Below are 21,882 nucleotides of genomic sequence, written 5' to 3' on the forward strand. Positions count from 1 at the left end.
CATTATAAATGTGAGACATTGATTGTTTCTAATGAACATGTTGACCATCAGATCACCATGTGGGTACCTGTCTGTGCATACAGAGACTGTTGCATATACTACCACCAAAGAATGTGTACAGTTGCATTGTGTACCCCATTCACATGGTGAGAGCTCCACGCTTTCCTATCTGACATGCAAGTCATGTAAATGTGGACAGTAGTCGTGTCTCATCAAACCTAGCAAAGATTGCATCTGCGACACAGTCAGATCAGCCAGGTGAAAATAGTGTACACCTGTGTGCACATGTGGACTGCCGTACTCAACATGTGTAATGCCAATGTATCTGGAACATTTAACTGTGATGTTTGCCAACCACTAATATCTGCCAGATATTATATCCAATGATAACCAGAGTAGCAGTTCCAAACAGGACCTCATTGTCTTGATAACCATTACACATAACTAACATAATTCAGGGCAGTCTCACTCCATGTGTGGAAGCATAGCAATCCTTGTAACACGGTGACCTCTCAAAACTGTTTCCATTCAGTGTTGCCATTTACGGATTCAGTAACCTACTTATGTTTGCTGAATCAAGGACACACATGTACAAACCTGAGATACCCAAATAATTACAGAGTTTCTGACTGTCAAAAAATCAGAAGACAACCAAGACATCACACTTTAGTAGTAATACAAATGAAGATATGTTTCTAGCAACGTCAGACATCACATTTTGATATGCCAATAAAGCCTGGTAACAGCTCACAGGAGACATGCACTTCACTTGCCAAACAAACACTGTCTGAACACACTTCCCTGGAGAGGCATCATATGGGTTGGGCAGGTATCTCAGGGATAGAATAGTGACATGTGGGCTAGGGTTTGGAATGAATGGGTTTGGGCTCAGTAGGGGTGGAGTTTGGTTTGGGAGGTAGACTTTTCCCTGGTAGTATGTATTTTGCGAGTGAAATGGGTCCTGCCTCTCTTCCTGGGAGTGAAATTAGGATGGGTAAGCCGTGCTGACAAAGGATAGGGGATAGGGAGGGAAAAAGTGGGGCTGTGATGATGGAAGGGCAGGAGTTGTCCAATAGGCTCAAAGTCCAAGGGACTGGAAGAAATGGTCATGGGTGGAGGTTAAGGGTAAATCAGATATTGGGGCAGGTTGGAAGGAAGAAGAAATTGAGGTGTCAGCTACATGTAATGGTGATGAGGATGGAGGTGTAGTGTCTGTGCTGATAGGTGGTAGTGCTGCTTGCTGTATGTCTAAGGGTGTACCGTGTGTAGTGCTTGCTGGGGATGTTGCTGGTTGTGTGCTGCAGGTGTGTGTTTGTATGGGTGCATGCACAAGTGTGTGTGTGTGATGGGGCAGGCATAGGTGTAGGATTTTGGGATGGAGATTGACAAGGCTTTGGGGTTGGTGAAGGCTGTTGGATGAAAGCCTGGGGTAGGGATATAGCTATCATTAATGAGGAGGCCAGAGCCTGACCCCTTTGGGGCACAAAACCCACTGTAAATACCACCCAGGTAGGCAGCCATCTGTATACAGTGGCTACCAAGACCCTGGATGGCTTTCAACAGTGCAGTCTGCCCAACAGAGATCTTTTTCAGGAGGTCAATAGCCTCCTCACTAGGGGCAGCTGAGGACACAGGGGCAGGGGTAGAGGTGCTTGCAGCAGAGGAGATGGCACACCCAGGAAGGGAGGGGGCCTGTTCAACTGGATGGGGAGCTGCATGGAGGGCAGAGATGACGGGATGGCAGACACTGATGACACTGCACCAGATTCAGTGTTGGCCACCACCAAGGGAATGCCCCTGGAGTCCGACTCGCTTGATGTATTCGTCTGGTCTGGTTCTCCCCTCACCCTCTTGGGCACTAGGCCTATCAGTGTCAGTGTCCAGACTGGAACCACGTTGACCAGCTGCTTCCCCAATATCTAGACCCATGTCTTCTCCGCTTGGCTCTGTAAATGATACAATGGAAGAATTGCTATGCTGTGGTAAACCTTGTAGACTCACTGGAGGCAGAGCTTGCCACTCTAAGCAACTAGCAATGTTGATATCCAAACAATCCTAATTGGTATGACATTAGTGACACTGATATGCCAAGAGTCCATGCATATATACAACCTGAGCAAGTAATCACTCCACACATGGTGGCATTGAACACAGTATCTGACAATTGAAGGCGTCAAGTTTTTGCTACGCCTCATCCATGTCTGTAGCAGGATACATTTTAACCCTCTTTGAATGTGTTGGATTCACACATGATTGGGAAACATGACACCACCTCTCAAGACATTGCTTGCTTTAGTCACACCGATTCCTCACATGGGCATGGTACAATCATAAAACTTGTATAATGAGGCTTGCAATAAGGACTGATGTGATCCTGCTCCATGATTCTCACAGTACTATGTCTGTTACATAATTTATTAGCAAAGCCAAAATCCATTACAAACTATTTGTAAGTAAGTTGCATGTTGAGGATACATTGTTATGAAGACTATAGGGTGTTTTTCATACTTTGCTAATTTTACTCGTATCCTGAGTAAATTCTGAACGAAGTTTATCAACATGTTCACTTGACATATGAACACATACATCCATATGCTCTGCCACCACATACGCATTTGCACATCTCCACTCCAGCCTGGGACTGATTCATAACCGTTTCAATACGGGGTTCTTCAAGTGACAGCAAATAGTAAGGGCCAGATGTACGATAATTTTTTTTGAGGTCGCAAATGGGAAATCGGCCCGCTTGCAACGGCAAAATAGGTCTGCCCTATTTAAAAACCCTATTTTGCGAGCTGGTAATCTATTACCGAACTCACAAAATAGGGTTTTCAACTCGCTATTAGGAAGGGGGGTGCAAAGGGAGTCCCTACTTAATAGGGATTTGCACTTCAATGTAAGATTATTTTGCGGCCAGAACACCATTTCAAATAGATAATAAGCCACTTGCAAACGGGAAGGGGTCCCCAGGGGACCCTTTCCCCTTTGTGACTGGCACTGAAAATATTGTTTTAGAGCAGGCAGTAGTCCCATGGACTGCTGCCTACCCTTAAAAAATGAAACAGTAAGGTTTCATTTTTCTTTTTTAAATGCATCCTGTTTTCTTTAAGGAAAATGGGCTGCATGTTAAAAGAAACAAAAACGTCTTTATTTAAAAAACACTCACAGACACGGTGGTCTGCTGACCCCAGCAGGCCACCATCCCTGGGAGTGCTAGCCATTTCCAATGGGGTCGCAAATTGCACCTGCCTCATGAATAATAATGAGGCTGGCAATTTGCGACCACAATGGGAATCGCAAACAGTGTCTGAGACACTGTTGGAAATTCCAATTTTTGAGTTGCAAATTGATAGTCGCAAAACTACGCAATTTGCGACTCACAAATTGGAAGGGTCATACATCTAGTCCTATGTGCTGTTTTAAAGGGAATTATATGCCAATGTGGAGTTTGTTACACCTGTAGACCATTAGAAAGATAAATCATAGCAACACAACCAGAATTCTCATACATATTTTGTATGTTGTTGCTCTCCAAATGCATCCACATATGTACACTACTTTTGTTGTTACCATTACATGGTACTTATCTGCAGGCAATATAATGTTTTCAAACGTAATCCATTTGTGTGTGCCATTAATATTGCATGAAAACTCAGCTGCATGGGACCTACCTATGTGATACGGTGTTGTGAGTTCTCAGACTAAGTATATCGGAGCTTCTATATCAGATTGTTGCAAGACACTCATGTCGATGAGTATGTGTGAAAAACCACCATTGTCCTCACATCACTGTAAGAATAAGAGATGTATGATACTGTATTTAAACCTCACAGATATGTCCTTGACACCTTTACAGCCTGGACTGAGGCCATGCCATGAAGAGCCTTACATTTAGTTGCATACTGCAGTGTTGATGGTGGTCCAACACACATATGTGGGCAAAGCCTGATAACACTACACAGGCATGTACTCTGTAATGTGAATACAATACAGATAGGTCCGTTTCGGGGTACCTGTGACATTACAAGTGTGTCTAGGTGTTGATTCATAAGTCCAGGTCTTTACTCACCTCCTCCTAGCTGCTGTTGGGCCCTCAACTGCCCATCAAGCCCATATTAGGACACCGCCGAAATACGGGCCATGAGAGGAGTCAGGGTCTGGCGCCTACCCCTTCAAAGAGGGGGGGACTTTCCCAGCTGGACTAGGGTGATCTTTCGGCTCCAATGTCTGAGGTCCTCCCACCTCTCCCGGCAATGTAAACTGCGCCGGCAAAAGACTCCCGGGGTCCGAACTTTCGTGTTGATAGCTTTCAAAATCTTATGCTTCCCTTGAGCATTGACCTGGAGGGATGAAACAGATGCTTAATGGACTGCATATGCAATACATATGACTTTTACAATAATTATACACGCTTTTTGGACAATCAACATGTGCAAGATGTCCATTACTACAGGATAGAGATTGTTAAAAACATTGTGGTCCAAGTATACATACATTAGATCACATCGCACTTATATGCTTTAAATACTTTGATACCTTTCGCTTGGTCCAGGCGTCAGGTAATTTGACATCAAAACAAAGGTCAGGAACAAAACACCCAGTCTGTGTAATCAGTCAAGAGGTCACACTAGACACCTTTGGCAGCACAGTACAGGTGAGATGACAATGCCAGACTTTACTATGAGTATGACAAGCCAATACTATGACTCCATACATGGAGCTAACAACATCTTTCTGACTACTGTGGCATGTTCCAATATGTTTTTCTAAATTGAACTACTACAATGTGTGGTGACTCATACTTCCAGCATACAACATGGTGTGCATCTGTGTGACTCTGATAGTGACACAGGTCATGAACATGGTAGGTTTCTGCAATGTCAGATATACTGAAGTTCACCATTTTGGATTGTAACGCACTGTTACATGTACCATGTAGAGTAACCATTTATAATTTTAGGACTTACAGCCGTTGTCAGACACACCTGGATGCTTTGTAATATGTGACTCCTTGTGATCATGTAGTTGATGCTCAGAAATAGACACAGTAGTGTCCAGAGTATGACGAATCTGATCATGAAATTGTACATGACATCACACAACAGTAGTTGTGACTGGTAACATGACAATGCTGTGCAAAACATATTTGAATGATGTTGAGGTACAAGTTGCATCAACTACATTGACTCAGGTATATTGTCATCTAGTCAGAATTGTCTGTTTGGGAGTTAGGCATCACACTCTCACTGGAACTACATATGTTTTGGAATGTCATTAATTTAAATACATCCAATGTCCCTGCAAAACAGTTTAACAAAATTGCATTGCTCTTACTGTAAAATTTTGAGGATGCTTTTACACTAGCACAGAAGTTCATGCTGAGTCACCTGTTTTGAGATGTATGGATGTCCAAACATATACCATTACTCCTCAGATGCAGCACAAACCAAGTTTACATGACTGTGATGTATAGTTACATGACCATTTTCATAAAGCTTGTGCACGTTTCAATTGAATTTTGCAATAGATTATACATTCAGAGATTCATCCATGTGATTATCCTTGTCACAGATCTCAGATGTGGTTCTGTACATATTTCTAGAGATTGGTTGTTAATTGCATACAAGTTAAGTGCTATCATATGCTTACACATATCGTGCAAACATAATTTTGAAAGCTAAATGGACAGATGTGAGGGATATGATTGTCGACATCCTGGTGAATATGTTTGACTTTAACAGTTGGGGATAGTGACATCTGCATCTTCAAAGCAAAAATCGGAACTTATCTGTTCCTCTGGTGAACCATAGAACTGGCCATCCTTTGATAGGACTTCTCCTACAAGTTGTTTCCAGCTCTTCATCTATAAAAGTAGGAGCCCTCGCACCAGTTGGCCTGGCATGATTGCTCCCAGAGTTAACACACAGCAGCTGATCACTGTGATTGGTTAATGGAAGCAGTGTTTGTAGGCAAGTGAGTGTATTTTCGAATTGCAGCGTACTTCTAATGGCGCCAACACGTATTTACGCATAGACGCACATAGCCATTGGTCAACCGCGATCAAATGTAGCCAAGGTTATCCTATGAGGGAGATTGCTGTGCATGAAACAGCCAAGCGTGCGATCTTTGTCCGCTGGTGGTGTACGCCTATATATTCCTATTTGCTCAAGTTCAGACATCTGCCATGTCTGCGGTCGAGTGTGATGTGTTTGCAATGGCCTCAGATCCACTTGTCACTGTTTTTTGACAATTGTTTATGCACCACTACCACCACATGTAATTGGTAAGGCTTACTTTTTCATATGCTCGTAATCCCAGTCAAAGCGTTGTACATAGATGCATAGATGTACATGATAGGTAGGCAAATTTTGCAACGTGTTTGATGCTTTATCAGTTTCAACATGTCAGACAAGCCACTCTTTTTCCCATGTCAGCTACTTACACCTGATATATCGCATGATCAAGGTGTCGGGATGGGAATTGTGACCTTGTAGGTGACTGATGGTAAAGGCAGGCTGAACAGTAATTAATTCACAATCCCTACTTTCCTGCATTTAAAGCATATGTCATTTTCATTTGTACAACGCTGTACATGTAAAGGGTAGTTTGTTGTTGCAAACAGAGTGGAGTGATGTTCTACTACTCTCTCATATAGGTACCCTGGGAGAGGGTGAGGCAGTTATCCTGCAGTGTTCCATCCTTTTTGTGACCTCCAGACCATGCATGAGAGGCACATCATACAGAAATACAGATAGGATCGACTGACCATCCTGGATCTGACTAAGTCAGTTGGGGTGGGATCTCCGACCAGAGATTGACAATCTTCAAAGTATCACCCCTCTTGTAAAGCTTTTGTCTGTTTTGAACTTTTTGGGCCACTGGCTCTTTTCAGTTTACTGTTGCCACTTCAGGTGGGATGTCACAAGCGATGTTTAGTTGTGTCCTGCCAGAAGTGCTTTCTGCATTGTTTAAAGACATGAGCCGCTACATTCAGCTCCCTGGCCGTGATGTTTTGGGCTCAGTGAAGGCAACGTTCTATGGGCCAGGTCACATCCCACATGAAATTGGATCCATTGATTGTACACACATTCCCTTAGTGCAAAACATGACCGTGAGAAATGTTACAGGAATCGGAAACACTACCACTCTATTAACATGCAAGTTGTTTGTTTGACAGATCTGTACATCTCCAATGTCTGTGCCCTGTCTCCAGGATGTGCCCATGATATCTTCATCCTGCAGAACAGTAACATACAACGGCTGATGTCACAATTCCAACCACAGAGGGAATGGCTTGTGGGTAAATGAGCGGTGTGATAGAATGACTATACATGGATAGGATGAAAATTGATATGTCTGTAAATTAATATTTTCATCCTACATATCTCACATTTAGGAGACTCAGGATATCCCAACCAGCCATGATTGTTGACGCCACTCTGAAATCCTACAACGCCTGCTGAACAAAGCTTCAATGACGCACGAAGAAGAACAAGGTGGCCAGTGGAGCGGACTTTTGGGGTCCTGAAAACCAATTCCCAAAGCCTGGACAGGATGGTGGAGCCCTCCAATTCTCACTTGGGATGGTATGCCAGATCACCATGGCCTGCTGCATTGTCCACAACAGTGCCCTGAGACAGGAGATACGCTATATCCCAGAGGATAGAGAGCATGGGAACCCAGCTGCAGGGCCCTGGGAAATGCCAAGTGATGATGACAAACAATAGTGGTAAGGATGATGGAGTAGATGTGCATCAGGAACTCATCCACAACTACTGTTCACAGTTGCTCTAGGCAGTGCAAGGGTATAGTGCAGACTTAGGAAATGTTTTGAGTGAAACAAACCATGTTGAGACAAGGTGAAGTGCTGTAGTATGATCTTTTTTAAGGTGATTAATGATGCCAATGTGTACTGTCACTGTTTAAAAATGTAGAGCTTCTGAAAAAGCCGGCATGGGGTATGTGTATTTATACTACGTAGAACTAATCACTGTATTGTTCACTTGTAGGTCTGTGCACCATGTCGTCTTTATGTGTTCATAATCAATTTGTGACTTCAGCTCATATGTGTTGCTGTTTCTGAGGAACGGAGTGAACCTGGATTGTTCCTGGGACTGTGTGTTATAGATGATGGGTCTGACATATCTTCATAAGGCCAGCTTGTACTAAGATGGTTTGGAGAGCACCTTGTTTTTCATGGAATTTTGTCTCATTATGTGCTGTTCCCAAAGCAATATGTGTGCCATCATGTGTCACAACAAATGTTTGGGTTAAGGACAGTTAATTTCAATCTAACTTCACATGGCCTCATTCCTCATAGCTTATGACCTGTATGTGACTGTTTCAGTGTCTTCTCATGATGTTTCAAGAGTGATGTCACACATGGCTGACATGTGCATGTGTTATACCACTAAATGTAGACAACAAATTATTGTTTAGTTGCTGGGGTCAAGGACTGTAGTGCAGACATTTGTCTGTGTACTTTCTTTCTATCTGTTATTTTGATTAAATGAGCTTTGAGGCAAACTACTTGTGCATGTGATATGTTATTGGATTACTTAATTGTTCCAAACATAAAGGGAATTTGTGACTACTTTGTATTATAATGCCAAGTTGTAAACTGGTGCTTGTACAGATTTTTGCTTTTGCAGCAAGTCCTACTGAAGATGTATAGCTGACCTGACATACATTTGAACAGTCTCTGTATGTAAAGATTCAATTATGTAAATGATGCCACAATGTGTGTGTATCCTCATGTGCCCCACTACTGTACAGAGGGAATAGCACTGTTATTATGCAAACAGGACTTCATTTCCAGTTGAGCAAGAAATGTTTTCTTTGCAAACATACACTGTTCATTGACCATGGATGACTCATCACATGAAACGATGTTAGAAGAATATGATGGACAGTATGATTAATGGGGTATATCTCAATGTATTTAAATGAAAAGAAAAGTACCATAAATAATATGTAAATGTGAGAATAACTGTGATAGGAGTGTGGATGAAAACAAACAATTGAAGGGAAGGATACATTCATGGTGGGTGAAAAAGTTGAAGTAGAGTCCATAGTTTCTTTTAACAAAGTACAAATGAGTTCTCACATCACAGTGGGGAATATGGGGAGGTTGAGTTGACTGCATGAATTTGTGGCACACACAGCATAGACATTAGTGACAAGGTGGTTCTTTACCGGTGGTTCTGGTCCTGCCACCCTTCCCTCCTGAAGTCTTACAAGGACGTCCCCTCTTTCTGGGTGAGGGGGTAATGAACTGCTGAGCCTGGAATGCCTGCAGATGTAAACTCCTCTGCCAGGGCCTCCCTTACTGTGGCAGCTGCAAAGGTCGATAGTGGTGATGAGCTTGGCACACAGGGAGGGGGACCTCCTGCTATGTGGACTCAAGCAACGCTTTAAAATCCCTGACTTCAGTGACAACCTGGCCCAACATACCCTGAGAGTCCTGGTACAGAGCAAGGATCTGGGTTATGACCGCCTGAGTGCCCATCTCATCAGTGGACTCATGGAGGGGATCCACATTGGCCCTCTTATGACGTCTAGCCCCACTGCCCTCTGCCCTAGACACACACAGCACACTCCCACCCGGTCCTGGCTCCTGACAGGGTGGGGTTCCAATGTATACCTGTAAATTCAATAAGGCATGTTGTTTGCTCGTTTCTTAACAATGAGCTTTTGATCATCAGTTTGCTCTCAATTAAGATTTTGGACTTGTGAGCATGGGCTCAGTTGGCACTGTAGAAAACCCGAGAGATTTGCTTGGCACAAGTGTCTTAGTTGAATAGTTGGGTTATTCTGTAGATCAGGCCAACATAGCTCAGGGTTTGTGTGCATGACACCAATAATCCAACATGCCTACCTCATATTTCATTTCTGAACATTTCTCAATGTGGCAGATTTCATGTTGGATTTTTCAGTAGCAAGATGGCTGCCAGATGAGAATGGGGTAAGGACTGTGGCATGCTGGGTGGTGTTGAAGAGACAAGGCCGAATGCTAGATGTATTCACTTGGATGTGACTTTGTGAACAGATGAGAAGACTTGGAATCCTTAAGTGGAGTTAGTTCAGTAACAAGAGGGATGGCAGGTGAGAATGGGGGTGCGGAGTGTGGCATGTGGGTGGAGGTGAAGAGACAAGGCCTCATGGTAGATATAGTCACGTGGATGTGACTTTGTCAATGGAGAAGAAGAGTTGGGCTCCTTTAATGGAGTCAGTTCAGTAGCAGGAGGGCTGCCAGGTGAGAAGGCGGTTGAGGAGTGTGGAATGCTGGGTGGAGTTGAAGAGACAAGGCCTCATGGTAGATGTGTTGAAGGGGATGTACCTTTAACATAGGCTGAGAAGAGTTGGGCTTCTTGAGTGGAGTTAGATCAGTAGCAAGATTGTTGCCAGGTGAGAAGGGCTTGAGGAGTGTGGCATGCTGCATAGAGGTGTAGAGATAAGGCCTAATGTCAGATATAGTCACATGGATGTGACGCTGTCAAGGGATGAGAATAGTTGGTCTCCTTGAGTGGAGTTACTTCAGTAGCAAGATGGCTGCCAGGTGAAAAGGTAGTGAGTAGTGTGGCAAGTTGGGTTGGCGGTGAAGAGACAAGGCCTTATTGGTAAATGTAATCACTTGGATGTGACTTAGTCAATGGATGAGAAGAGTTGAGGTCCTTGAGTGAAGTTAGTTCAGTATTAAGATGGCTGCCAGGTGAGAACGGGGTGAGGAATGTGGCATGCTGGTTGAAGATGAAGAGACAAGGCCTAAGGGTAGATGTGTTGAAGCGCATGTACCTTTTTACAGAGGCTGAGAATAGTTGGGCTCCTTGAGGGAAGTTAGTTCAGTAGCAAGAAGACTGCCAGGTGAGAAGGGGGGTGAGGAACGTGGCATGCTGGGAGGAGGTTTAAGGGACAAGGTCTCATTGTGGCTGTGTTGAAGGGGATGTACCTTTGCAGAGGCTGGGAAGAGTTGGGCTCCTTGAGTGGAGTTAGTTCAGTAGCAATATGGCTGCCAGGCGAGTAGTGATAGAGGAGTGTGGCATGCTGGATGGAGGTGAAGAGACAAGGCCTAATGGCAGATGTAGTCACTTGGATGTGAGTTTGTCAAAGTATGAGAAGAGTTGGGCTCCTTGAGTGGAGTTAGTGAAGTAGCAATATGGTTTCCAGTTGATGAGGGAGTGTGAGGATTGTAGCATGCTGGGTGGAAGTGAAGATAAAAGGCCTCATGGCAGATGTAGTCATTTGGATGTGGCTTTGTTAATGGGTGAAAAGAGTTCGGCTCCTTCAGTGGAACTAGTTCAGGAGCTAGATGGCTACCAGGTGAAGGAATGAGAAGTGTGGCATGCTGGGTGGAGGTGACAAGACAAGGCTTCATGCTAGATGTGTTGAAGGGGATGTACCATTAGCAGACGCTGTGAGGAGTTGGGATCCTTGAGTGGAGGTAGTTCAGTAGAAAGATAGATGCCAGGTGCGAAGGGGGTGAGGAGCGCCGCATGCTGGATGGAGATGAAGAGACAAGGTCTAATTGTAGATGTAGTCACTTGGATATGACTTAGTCAATGGATTAACCCTGGGCATAGTACTACGCTCCGCTCACGGAGCATGCGTAGTTTGCATTACGACGCACTACGCAAAATGCACGTAGCACAGTGCAAAAACTGTGCTACAACACGTAGCGTGGCAGCAATATCAACAATACCCACAAATGCTTTGGTAAAGCAATTTTACATGTAAAAAGAATATAACCAATTCACAAAAGTGAACTGTGAATGGAAATATTAGGCAATGAGAGAGGTGATGATTTTGGGGTCCCCCCTAACCTAGGGGGAGGACCAAGCAGATGCCTTGAACACAAAGAGCATATCATGCTGGTGAACGATTCAGTGGTGGTCCCTTCCTCCTAGGACCACCCCAAGCACAGTTATGGGCAAAAATACAATTCCAACCAAAGGCCCTGCAAAGTATTATGGGATGAGATTAGCAGTGGGCACTGAGTATTATAGTGTCCAAAATCAAAATAATTCTACAAAGAGCTGCAGTTCAACTAGTCGTTACTAGATGTCCTCATGAGTCAAATGCAAAAGCATTTAAACCCTTTCATGAAGCTTTTGCATTTGACTCGTGAGGGACATCTAATAACAACGAGTGGAACTGCAGCTTGATGTAACAATAATTTCAATGCTTTTGCATTTGACTCGTGAGAGACATCTAGTAAGGACTAGTTGAACTGCAGCTCTTTGTAGAATTATTTTGATATTGGATACTATAATATTCACTGCCCACTGCTAAAAATGTCCCATAATGCCTTGCAGGGCCTTTGGTTGGGATTGTATTTTTGCAAATACCTGTGCTTGGGGTGGTCCTCAGAGGATGGGACCACCGCCGAATCGTTCAAGAAGATGTGCTTTTTGTTTTCAAGGCATCTGCTTGGTTCTCTCTCCAGGTTAGGGAGGATCACAAAATCATCACCTCTCTCACTGCTTGTTAATTTATCATTTTCACTTTTGTGAAATGACTAAATGCATTTTAGCATATAAAGACAGAAATACTTATTTTATCATAACTTGCACTGTGCAAGATGCTGTTTGCAATTATTGCTCAGATCAGAGAAACACACAGTGCTATCAGCTATGCACTAAGCAGTTTGAGGAGTAGCTGAACAAAGATCAAAGTGTACTCCGCGTAGCTACGTGTAGTGCTACTACTCAAACTACGCCCAGGGTTGAAAATGGATGAGAAGAGCTGGACTCCTTGAGTGGAGTTAGTTCAGTTGCAAGATGGATGCTAGGTGAGATGGGGTGTGAGGTGTGTGGCATTCTGGGTGGAGGTAAAGAGACAAGGTCTAATGGTAGATGTAGTCACTTGGATATGACTTAGTCAATGGATGAGAAGAGCTGGGCTCCTTGAGTGGAATTTGTTCAGTTGCAAGATGGATGGCAGGTGAGAAGGGAGTGAGGAGTGGAGCATGCTGGGTGGAGGTGAAGAGGACACAACCTAATGGTAGATGTAGTCACTTGGAGGTGACTTTGTCAATGAATGAGAAGAGTTGGGCTCCTTGAGTGGAGTTAGTTCAGTAGCAAGATGGCTGACAGGTGAGAAGGGTGGTGAGGAGTGTAGCATGCTGGGTGGAGGTGAAGAGAGAAAGCCTCATTGTAGATGTAGTTATTTGTTACTTTTCTGATGAGTATTGACCCATAGCTGTATATTGTATATTGTATAGATCTTTGATTTGATGCACATTTACATGATCACACATTACATGCTTCCATTCTCATAGTATTGGATGCAGCACTTACAGACCGCATTGGAATATGATACCATTTTAGCAATTAATATCTGTAGAGTAGTTAGCAACACTATTCTTTGCCACATACAAACCAACTTTAGAGATAAGTTCTACGTGCTATATTCAGGGAGTAGATGTAAATGAGGACAGAATAGGCCTCTTTGATTGCAGACAGGACATTGTGATAGTGTGTAAGTTCTTGTACTATAGCTTACCATAGTCCATTCCTCAATGTATTCCTTCCAAGCCCTTAGGGTGTAGGATGACTAAGACCTTCTCCTCCAAGCGCATGAGTCATAATGGCGCACTGGGAGGGCCACCACCAATTCTCCGGGCCTTCTGGTGGTAGTTGGTGTATTTCTTGCAAACCTTCTTCCAGAAGTCGTTCCACCTTTTCTTAATGTCCAGGTGTGTGTGCGGGGTGTTTCCAACAGTATTCACACTGTTGATTATACTCTCCGACATTTCCGATCTTGTGCTGTGAAGTGCATGCTGGACTTGGGTATGAAAAATGTGGGGCTCTACTTCATCCACCATGGTTGATGATAATTCCCTTTCACTGAATGCTGGTTTTTGTGGGCCATAGTGAGGGAAGAAATACAATGTTAGAGTAGTGAGTTTAAAAGGATCTTTAATAATGGGAATAACAGCTTAGGTTGTGCAAATGGAGTTAAAGGATGGTGGTTTATGAGTGAAACTTTAGAAATAATAGATTAAATATTATTTAAGGTGGGATAAAGGTTGCTGCTCTGTCTAGAATGGCAAAGTATGTAGGTCAAGTTAGGGGTATATTTTATAGTGTACAGGCGTTGCCACTTGTGACATGATTTTTGATGTGTGGGATCTGGGTCCAGCCAATTGTATTATTATTTTTTTAATGTTTGGGTTCCTCGCAAATTGGTTATTGACTTGCTTTGAGTTTCCCTCCATTGACTGTCCACTGCAGTGAGACTGCCAATGTCACTTTGTACTCATAATACACTCGGCGGTTGAAATGCTATTCTGGCAGTGTATGCCATTTCACCGCTGGAAAAATCAGCCCTCTGCGGGTCCATGGCAGAACAGCTGACAGGCTCTCCAGGGTGAGGGTATGTTTAGGACAGAAGGAAGGATTCCTTCTGCTGGTGTGAGCACTCTTCCGTGGGCACGTGCCCACGGAAGAGCGCTCACACCAGCAGAAGGAATCCTTCCTTCCTGCACTTTTGTTTGGACGTTAACCTAGAGACGTCATCGGACAGGAGCCTTGGTGTTTGCAGCACAACTTAGAACCTTTCTGAAATTTGACTAAACTACCTTACAAGTGTGCACGTTGGTACCAATTACGTATGTTTAGGACTGCTCAACTAGTAATATGATTGACGGTTGTTCACCAGTGCAGAAGAGGCATGAAGTAGCGGGACCCGGTTCTCTGGTGGTCGGACCACCAAACCCATAATTGGGCTATTAGTGCATATTGTTAGAGGTATCTGCAAATGTTTTGGTTAAAGTGGTGGTAATAGACTTCTACAGCTGTGTGTAAGTAAAGTTTTAAATGCTTCGTATCATGGCTTGTACAAAATTATTTAATTTATTGTGCAGACAGTACTTGTTTGTTTTCATTTTAATATGGTTTTATAGTTTGTAGCAATTGCTACTTTTTTTTAGGTAGTAGGACACATATGAATTTTATATTTGTGTTTCAATATTCACCATGTATGTTCTTTATTTGAGTGAATGGTTTCGGGCACATTTTGAAGGTCCTATCCATCATCGAAATTTGACTATGGTTTAGTTTTAGTATTTTATCTGTTGTAGGACATTTTAGGATTATTTCATCATTGTTTGGTATTGATGGGCAGAAGGGGTATCACTGGAGGCTCTTTTAGTGCGTGCAATTAAGAGTTTTATGATGGATACAGCTGATGGTTGAACTGTGATGTGTTAGGGTGTATATCTTTTAGGATTTTGGTTGAGTTTTTTTATCTAGTGCTTGCATATCTTATATCTTGCAATACGTCTCTTACTTCTATTTCTGTTGTACGTTGGGGGTGGTTGGGTTCCATTACATTAATTACAACACCATCTTTTGTAGTGGCCCTCCCATAGCAAGCATTTGAGTAATATTTTGTACATTTCCAATTGACTGTTTCCATCAATCAATCAATCAATCAATCAATCAATCAATCAATCAGTCAATCAAAAACTTTTGTTCAGCTGCAGGCGGCTGCTTCATCAGAAGTGTCCCAGTGCTCAAGGCTTATGAAGACTAACAGCAAGTGGCATCCATCATTGAGGGCCAATCGTTATCAAAGAAAAAGATTTTTGGCTCCCTTTTAAACATAGGGATAGAAGGAGGCTCCCCATCTTGACTCAGGCAGAGATTATTACATCTGAGCAATCATTACTGCTTATAGGGGAGGAGTCTATTTCTCAGATAAGATGCGCCTTACCCTGTGAATGTTCTAAACGCCAGAGTCAGGCCTTGAGAATTTAATGAGCTTAGTGACTGGCTACCACTGTAGCAGCTTCAGATAGAGAGTAATAAACTACAAGAGAGGAATTATCTGGATACGTCTTGCTGCTGCATTTTGGATAATCTGAAATCTGAAGGACAGAGTAAACACAATCGGTGTAGTTTAAGCGGGAGGTTACCAAGGTGTGAACCACTGTTTTACATGTGGACTCGGGTACCAGGTGCAGCAACTTCCTTAAAGAATTACGTTCGGCAAAACACAACAAAGATATCTGCTTTGTTTGAGAGGAAAAGGAAAGGGCAGAGTTAGGTATTATACAAAGAATTGTAGCAGAGGAAGTGGGAACCAGAGAGGGATTGAGTTCCTCAGGCCACCCGAGGCACGGTGGGGGTAGACCACTAGGACTGAAGAAGAGAAATTTCATTTAATTGGAGTTGAATTTGAAGAAGTTAGCATCCATCCATTTGGCAACTCCCTTAAGACACTCCTTCAGTTTGTGGAGAGCAACATCCAAATGCTCCTGAAAAGATAGTAAAATCTAGATATCATCTGCATAGGATACCACCTGCACACCCCACAATTCATTCAAACCCACCAAAGGGTCTATATATTGGTTAAAAAGAGTTGGGCTCAAACCTGAACCTTGCAGGAAACCATATAAATTGGGTTTGGGGAGAAATGAAAAAGGGTGGAAATGCACCAACTGAAATTTACCTTCCAAGAACGATTTCATCCACAAGAGGGGCTTGCCTTAAATGCCAGCCCGTTTTAGTCTATCTCGAAGGTTGGCATGCCAAACCGTATCGTACACTGCAGACAGGTTCAGCAGAACCACCATAGTTATGCTTCCAACATCTACCATGACCTCAAATAATGCAGATTCGGTGCTGAAGCGTGACTGAAAGCTCAATTATGAATCATAAAGAAGGACATTTGTTTCGACAAAAGAGGATAACTGGTGATTTATCAATTTCTCTAGAATTTACCTGGTGCAGATTTAAAGTTACTCAAAATGGTGGGGTCTGCATTATATTTCTTAAGGAGGGGCAAAAAGAAAGTTAGTTTCCAATCAGAAGGAAATAGACCAAATTCCAAGGATGTGTTCCAAATTTTGTTAAGCACCAGGTTAATGGTATGGGAACTCATCCTAAGTATTCGGGGTGGCCAAGGATCCACAGGGGAACCAAGTTTTCATTTAAAGAGACTTCTTAGGAAATCATATGAAATTTGCAAAGGTGAGGATTTTGAGGATGCAGGGGGTTTTGCCTGCGATACAGGGGTTGCAGGTGGGGTGAAGGTTGCATACAGTTTCCAAAGTCTCTAATGAAAAAAGGAAGATAAAAAATTGCAAATTTCATGAGAAGGACTAAGGACCTAATTCCGAGTTTGAAAGTCCATCGGACCACCAAACCCGTGGTGGAGGTGTGGTGGCAGTCAGATACCGCCACACCTTTTGACTACACTGGTCGGACTGCCATAGGACTGCCACAACCACCAGCGATCGTATCCCTGACAGTAGAGTGATTGTCTGAGGCTGCAATATGCTTGATGGAGCCACAGCGTTATAAGAGTTTCCTTACCTACATTGACCTCATGGCAGTGCCTCAGGGCCTGAGGATACATGCAGAGGGGTACATGTTGTTCCCTCCTGTGTGCATGAACCTCAGTTCCTGCATGGCATTGACTGCATAGTCCATGGCATGCAGGAACTTTCTTTGGCGCTCCTTCGGCGCTGCAGTTCAAAGTTCACATATGAGTCTTTGAACTGCACCGTCGTAGGACCACTGTACCGCCTGCTCGCCAGACCATAAAATGACTCATAATCTGGCGGGTGGGTGGAGGTCGACTTTGGTGGTGTGGGGGGCTGGCATGGCAGCCCACTCCCACACGGCTAAAGTCATAATCAGGTCGCTTTATGTGGCATCAGGAGCAATGAATGAATGAACAATGTTTTTAACTTACCTGGAAGTATTAGTAGCTGTTCCAATACGAGAAAAAAAGTACTCCCTCATCACTCTGTGAGATTATTTGCAAAATTTACCGAATGTCTCTATATATAGTGGTAACCTTAGGCCAATTATACTTTCTCCAGTTGCGTTCCTTTTTTCCCCAGCTCTTCTCTTCCCTTTATGAAGGGGAGAACCAGAGGGCCTGGGGTCAAGTCCTTTTTTCATGTGTGCTTTCAGTAGTACCATGCGATAGAGAGTGTTGGTGATCCACTATTTAATATTGGCCACATCCGTGTCAAGAATGCCCGCAAGAAAGGGGGAGTGGATTGTAATATCTGGAAGGAGGGTTCCTCCAAGATTTTGTGCCAGGTTCTAGTTAGCACTGAAGGCATGTCTAGCTTCTTCTGCTGCAGCCCCCATGAAAGGAGAAAGGAACAAGAAAATTATCCATTCAGAAAAGGTGCTCAGTCAAACAGACATGCAAACTGGAAATGTTAGAGAAGATCAGGTCCAGAGTGTTTCCTGCCTTATGTGTAGGAGACTGGACTAATTGTGGAACTTTCATAGCTGCAAATGTAAGATTAAGCTGGGCGGCTTGAGAGCATTTGCCATTGCTTACATGTACGATGAAGTCCCCAAGAATGGTGAGATTAGAATATTGCAACAAGAGTTGAGCGATAGTATCAAACAATTGGGCACTCAGGAGGGAGGGGTCTACATATCAGCAATACTGACTAGAAAAAAGGCAGGAGCTGGTTTAAAACTGAAAATAAATCCTTTTCGATTCCCTATTTGCCTCAATTACGTTGAGGATCCTTCAAAAGACTCCCGTTAAATGACAGCGAGTCTACATCCCATTTTACTACCTTTCCAGTTAGCGTATAAAATGTTATACACAGATGAGATGCCGAGAGCAAACTCAGGTACCGGATGTTTCTTTCAGCCCGGTTACAGTTAAAAACATACCATTCAAGGTATTGTAAGATAGTAAATAAAAAAGGTCAGAAAAGTGTTTAGGGAGCAATGTGCAATTGATAAGATAGGCCCAAATAAAGGCCAACCGTCAGGAGGAGGTGAGACCGGAGCCACTGGCAACTCATTCAGAGTGCAGTGGGTACCGGGTCCCACTAAGAATTCCCCCAGTGAACCATTCAGCACCAAGCCACAGGCATCACAAATGCAGCAAATAGAAGTGACATATTCAGGATTGAACCTTGGTGGGTGGCAAGTGCCAGTTCTATTAGACAGAAGTGCCTCCTTTGAATAAGAACTCACCTGAAGGGTGTATGTGGAAAAACAGGCTGTATGAATGGTGCTAGAGGTGATCTGGGTGCGGATGGGCACAGATTGAATTGCCTTTGGGGCATCTGCACAATAGGCTGCCTTAAGTAGAATAAGTGTGGGAGTAAGGCGGAGGGGCGCCTGTCATTCCAGACACAACTTTCTACTTTCTAGTTTGTGAGTGTAGCCCGTGTGAGATCATTATTGGTTTCCTCTCTGTGATGTGATGTATCTTGCTCTTTTATTCTGTCTAAATGTAGTGTAATGGTATGAATTATTACATTTTTAAAATGTATAATTTGTTTTTCACATGCAAAATTAGTCCTCACTTTCTCTGTTTTGCTGTTGCACACTCTCTTTGCAGGTTTTCTGTTGGGGTGGTGTAATGTTTAGCAGTTAGTTGCCTTTCTGTTGGTTTAAAGCAAGTGCATAGCTCTCATCTTAGATGTTTGTTTATTGGTAGGTAATGGGGGCTGAGTTAGTAAGATATTTATTTTTTACTTTTTAGGGGGAGTTCCTGTTTAGTAAAAGTTTTAATTCACTTACTTTTCGTATGTTTTTTGCCAGGTATGTGACTTGTTTTGTTAAATCAGCACTTTTGCAATGCGTGATAATTTCTTTATAGTAACTCATTTCTAACTTTAATCAATTTTCTGTTTTAGCTTTCAAATATTTTTTCTCTTATTTTGTAAGGTAGTTGTATAAATAACTCAACTTCTTTTTTTCAGGTTCTGGTTCAAAATGGCTGCAGAGTATCCTCTTGTAGCTTCTGTAGTTTTTTGAGTAGTAAGTTGTTAAAATGTGTGCGACTTGTATATTATTTGTATAATTGTCTGTGTGAATTTATTGGTTACTTTTTTATGGTTAATTATTATTCACTAGTTTTCTTTAGGTTTACATTTTGTCAGTTATATCCTTTTATGGTATATGTTTATTATTGTTTGTTTTATAATATTTAATATGTATTTAGTTACTTTTGCTTCTATCTATCTATCTATCTATCTATCTATCTATCTATCTATCTATCTATCTATCTATCTATCTATCTATCTATCTATCTATCTATCTATCTATCTATCTGTCTTTCATTGGTGGTGTACGGGCATTCCCATTCATGCATCCATGGATTTTAATGCATTCGCTGATTGTCAAAGAGTTGTAAAGGAGGGAATATGTCAAAATGGTTCGCCTCCTATGCCCAGGCGTATCAATTTGTGTTCTAGACATTAATACTGCATCGTCCGCATAAAGGAGAGCAGGTATAGTTCATCCACCCACTAAAGGGACATCTTGGTTATTCCTAAGCAATGCTTGATCCAGTCCATTAATATAAAGATTAAAAAGAAAGGGGTCCAGCACACAACCTTGCCTGACCCCCCTTCTAATGGGAAAGGGAGCTGTACGCTCGCTACCCAATCCGATATGGACGCTCGCCGTTGCACCGCTATACAGACGCTGTAAAAACAGAATAATGTGAGGGTCAACCCTCGCAGTCTCAAGAACCTCCCACAATTTGTCATACCTTACAGAATCGAAGGCCGCCGTAAGCTCCACAAATGCCAGAAACAAACTTCCCTTCTTTGCTCTTGTGTATTTCCCCACTAATATAGCCAGGTTTAAACTCTGCTTGGTCGTCCCCAGGCCCTCTCGAAAGCCATACTGTATATCTGATAGCACCAGGCTATCTTCTGCCTATGCTTGCAGGCGCTCCAAAATGACTTCTTGTCTCATTTTACCACCTAACTGTAACATAATTTAAACATTTCATTTTACGTGAATTACTTTAAAAAAAATCATATTCTAAGTTGGCCACGCACCCAACCCTCCACAAATGTCCAACACCCGTTGTGTTTTAGCGCATGAGCAGCACAAGTTGGCCTGGTCACACAGGCAGACTCTGTACCCAGTCCTCGAGTGCCATTCATCCCCCACTGCACATGGGCTTTGGCCATGCACAACACGTGTCAGCCACTGGCCCTGCACCCAGTCCTCCATGGACATTCCACTGCAGGCAACCAATCACCACTGTGCACATAGGGCCAGATTTACTTACATTCAATTCAATGCAACGTAACAAAACAATTTGCTGTGCTGTGCTGTGTCAAATGTAATGAGCCGGAATGTGTCATATTTACTAAGTTATGGCACATTCCTGCTCTCTTTTCACTGGCACACAGTGAGCAGCCTTGCCCCTGAGCAGTCACCCCAGTCCCATGGTGAAAAGGTGACTGTGATAGAGGCAGGATTGTTTTTTTTTGTCAGTCAGTTAAAGTTGGCTTTATTTCGATATAAAACATACCTTTAAAAGCAATACAATAAAAAGCCAATTCATAAGAAAACAGTTATACAGGTTCAAAATACGAATGGCCTAAATAAGTTAGATAAAAAATTCCAATTTTAAAACCATGATTAAACAACATACAAAAGCCTTTTTGATCTGATCGTCCATGCCCAATTTAGAAACTTCGCCATACCACAGACGAGTAAAGGGTGTGTGTCAGATTTTAAAATACGGAGGGCCTCACTACATTGTCTTGTGCCTAGTTCTTTACATAGGGGTTTCAGCCACCTGAGGCGAGGAGCTTTATATGCGGGGCATTCAAATAAAAGGTGAGAAACCGACTCAATCCTGGTCTCACAGAAAGGGCAAAAGGGAGTAGTCTGTGCTGGCACCTTCCATCCAGCAGTCAACTCACACACGGGCAGCACACCTATCCTAAATTTAAAATTTAAAGCCCTATCTCTAGATTTTGAAATAATATCGAGATAAGGCTCAAGTAGTGCCACCTCCTTTACTAGTAGGAATTCAGCAGTACATCTGCATAAATTAGGATTAGAGTTTCTAGAATCCATTACCCATTTCCAATACAGTTTTTTCAGGACAGACTTGGACGGTGCGGTCCTGGACTGCCAG

This window comes from Triturus cristatus, chromosome 2_1 (assembly GCF_964204655.1).
Source record: "Triturus cristatus chromosome 2_1, aTriCri1.1, whole genome shotgun sequence".
NCBI classification, from domain to species: Eukaryota; Metazoa; Chordata; class Amphibia; order Caudata; family Salamandridae; genus Triturus; species Triturus cristatus.